The sequence below is a fragment of the Aulonocara sp. 'chitande type north' Nkhata Bay genome, linkage group LG3 (genome assembly GCF_057382095.1).
Source record: "Aulonocara sp. 'chitande type north' Nkhata Bay isolate Kocher_YH1m ecotype deep benthic linkage group LG3, A_spYH_male_GT1.1, whole genome shotgun sequence".
In the NCBI taxonomy this organism is placed as follows: Eukaryota; Metazoa; Chordata; class Actinopteri; order Cichliformes; family Cichlidae; genus Aulonocara; species Aulonocara sp. 'chitande type north' Nkhata Bay.
This window is the reverse complement of record NC_141346.1, coordinates 10,093,218-10,097,144: the sequence shown is the minus strand read 5'-3', so window position 1 is coordinate 10,097,144 and position 3,927 is coordinate 10,093,218.

Sequence of the window (3,927 nt, the reverse complement as noted above, 5' to 3'; positions counted from 1 at the left end):
CAAGTACGAAAGCAAAGGGGGTTGTCACGTCATTTGGAAGGCATTGTGGGCATTATAGGTATTGTGGGCTCAGCCAATCAGAGCCAGCGGATTTCGTTACGCGGGCATTTTGCCGTTAAGTGCCTTCGTAACTTGAATTTTTCGTTAAATGGGGTATTCATAAGTCGGGGTTCCACTGTACTAGGATAACAGTGTAGTTCACTGTCGTGGTAATGGCTGCTGCTTCTATATGTGATCATTTTTTGTTCCTTGTCCTCTCAGACCAGCAGGTGATTGTGAAGGTGGTAGAAGTGTAACCTGGACGTGTGTCCCTCTATCTATAAAGAGATGATCTATACTGCTCGCCCAAGTGCAATGTCTACAATATCCGAATCTAGGTTTGGGAAGAAGATACAGGAGGACCTACAAGCCCTGCACGTATAGATCGCTCTGTGCAACGGTAGGTTTCAGTCATTGTGTGGGTTATAACTTTCTTTTGTGTTCCAGCACCATCAAGTGATCTGTTGGGACAGGGGTTAGCATCAACTGCAGCTCCTGGATGTCCCACAACAGGAGCTGCTACTAGTTTAAAGTGAATGGGGAAGCAGCCTGCTGAGCTAAAAACTTGTCCTGCCTCTCCCGGAGTTCTGCATTTTTCTTGCGAACCAGTGCGGGGTTGGGTTCATTGGAGCAATGAGCAGCAATGTGGTTGTCTTCCCCACACTTAAAACAAAACCACGGCCTCGGCATTCCAGGCACCTTAAGGCCCCTCTTCATGTTACTACTACTGATTGCAAAGCAGTCGGTCTTTTTAGTACTCTCTCTCTGATTTTGTGCTAGTTTTTCAACTTGCTTTGTCAGTTCAGCTATCTTGTTCTCAATATCAGAGGTTTCATCTCGCTTTGCTTTTACCACTAGGGGAGGATTACTATCATGAGTGAGGCTCGGTGGCTTTTTGTTTAGCTTTTCCAACTGTTTAGTTAGCTCATTTACTTTCTTTTCAAGCTTTGATGTCTCATTTGGCTTTGAGTTAGGCAGTGGGAAAGGCTCACAGTCATAAGAGGGCATATCAAAAACATGGTGGGCATACATGTTAGCTTTCGAAGCACCTAAATGCTTTTTCATCCTATCTAGCTTTGTGGAACGGCGGTCTTCCTCAGTTCTCAGCATGAGGAGGAATTCAGGAAATGTTGGTGGATTTCCCTTTTTGCACTCTAACTGTAAGCCGATGATGATGCTCTGATCCCAACAGCCCCTACAAAACTGTCTGAGCAAATGATCATTGGAATTTCCAGCTGAGGCTCCCCCTCTAGAAATTGCTCTTGTGAGGAGGATATGGAGCCTGTTCAAGTATGCTGATGGCTTCTCTCCACTATCTTGGTTAGAGCCGAGAAATGCCGCAAACAACTCCTCTCCATCCTCCACAACACCAAAAGCAGAGTCAAGTTGAGTGATGTAGACACTTGGTGGTGAAGAGATGCCAAGAGGCTTCACAACATCAGCTGCTGGACTCAGCAAGCTCTCAAGAATCCTTCTCACCTTGTGAGCATCATTCAAGGAAGGATCGTTAAGGAGAAGATCAACTTGGGTGTGCCATGTTTCGTAGTCCACCTCACCGTTTGGCCTTGGCATCCGCCCAGAGAAGGTGCGCAACCTTGTTTGTGGGGATGGTGAAGTGGTAGACTCACTTCGGATGACATGCTCCACAATCACTCTCTGGATCTGGGGGGGATTAAACACATCCTCACTGATGTGGACTGGGCTCGTTGGTAAACTAGCAGATGCACTATAAACATGTGTGGGCTCTGCAGGCTCATTTTGATCATTATTAGGTGTGTTAGCATTTTGAGCTGCATAGGGCTGTGTAGCATTACTGTGTACGTCATGTGATGTGCCCTGGTTCCCATGCAGTTCCTCCTGAAGCACATTCAAGAAACCTTTCCTGCCACTGCCTGCGACAGACTTTAGTTCGTCCAGGTATCTGCAAGCTATCTCCCTCCCCACCACTTCCTGACAAACATCTCTAATGGTCCTCGCAAACCACATCACAGCGGCGTCCTTTGGACTTGGTACAGTACCCAAAGTAATGGGGTCAATTCTAGAGATAGACCTGTCAGATGCATACTGGATCAGGGCTCTACCCTCTGGTTGTCCTGATTCGTCAGGGATCCTCACTAATTTAGAAATATCTCCATTAACTTTGAACACAGCAGTTATTTCCTCATCTGCGTATTCTGGTCCTATACCTGTTACATACAGGGAGTTCTGACCATTAACCTCAAAACGGTTGCAAATATCCATACCTGACTCGGTGGAACAAATGTCAAAAACCTCAAACGTGCGTAGTGTGGGGTGGAAGATCAGAAAGCTACTATTAACCAATCTCCTGGCTGGCTCGCCACTTTTTATGTAACCTGGACGTGTGTCCCTCTATCTATAAAGAGATGATCTATACTGCTCGCCCAAGTGCAATGTCTACAATATCCGAATCTAGGTTTGGGAAGGAGATTGGCGGTAGCAACTCTGTAAGAGCAATAAGACTTCCAACCCACATAACACGCACGACCACAGGTTTGTGAAACAAAGTTTGCTTTATATATTTCCTTCTGGATCAGTTCCCTTTGCTCATCCTCAATGTAGGGATACCTTCAAATGCAGTAACCATCTCAAATGCATCACAGGAATAATTGAAACAATCAAAATAGATGTAAGACAAGAAACACAATATTTCAACACCCCAAAGAAAAGGAAAAAGAAAAGAAAATAGCACGTGAGTGTCCAGTTCCTTATGGTGTCAGTTTATTCAGTTACCCACTGTCCTGGGTTAAGAACTGAAAACGACCTGAATCTCAGGCGGGGAAAAAGTAGCAAAGAAAATGGTAAGGTATCTCTCAGGTGGGCTTCCTTTTGTTTTTTTCCCTACCGCCCTCCTGGTACGGCAGGCATCAACGTGTAGCGTCCTGACACAGAGAAGGCCTCCACAGCAGCAACAGTGTCTTAGACCCACGATACCAGCTCCTCACTTGGCACCCATGGAACTGTACCTCAAAAAAAACCCAGTCTGCACACAAATACGCAGAACGTTAGATGTCCACATTCCTTAAATGTCCTTGTTCCTAATGTCCTTGGTTCTTTTGAAATATTAAAATAAATTTGCATCTTGTGACACATTAAAAGTAAATACACCGGTATTACTGTGCATCACCCGCAGTTACAGTAACAGCACAGCTATTGCACGTGAACTGCGCATAACCACTTAGCTGGCCGCGGCTGAACTAGCAGGCCCAAGAAAGTGAAAGCATTAGACACTCATAATAAACAAAACTGTCACAACATTGCAATACTATGAAAACACATCTTAAACATCATTAAACACATTTACTACTATTCTGACTGGTTAGTTATTTTTTTTTCAGTGCATTGAACTGCAATAGCGGTGCTAAGTGAGCTAGGCTAACTCACCAGAATAGTTCAAAAAGTTCGAAGAAATACTCCGACTCCTTTCAGGTAGGTACCAGTCTGTGGTTCACCGCTAACGACAGCTCTCTCACAAATGTTAATTGAACCTCTTTTCTCTCTTTCAACTGGAAAAAACCGTGCTCCGCGGCAGCATGGAGTTTTTCCTTGCCGTCCTTTTTTCCTCTACACCACACCTTCACGCGCACGGAGCTGCAGATGGTGCCTTCAGGGCAAGCCCGGAAATTAAACTATCAGACAAGGACTACGATGCATTCAAAGAACCCTGTACTTCTGATTGCTGTAAATCTTACCAGGGTTACAGAAGGATCGGAGTCTGCCATCTTGCCCTGTAAAACGACAGCTGACCTCTCACAGGATGCCACGGTTGAATGGACTCGCTCTGATGTAGACTTCATGTTGGTCCACGTGTATTCAAAGACACGTAACACCATCAGGGAACAGGATGGCTTTTACAGAGTCCGAACGATG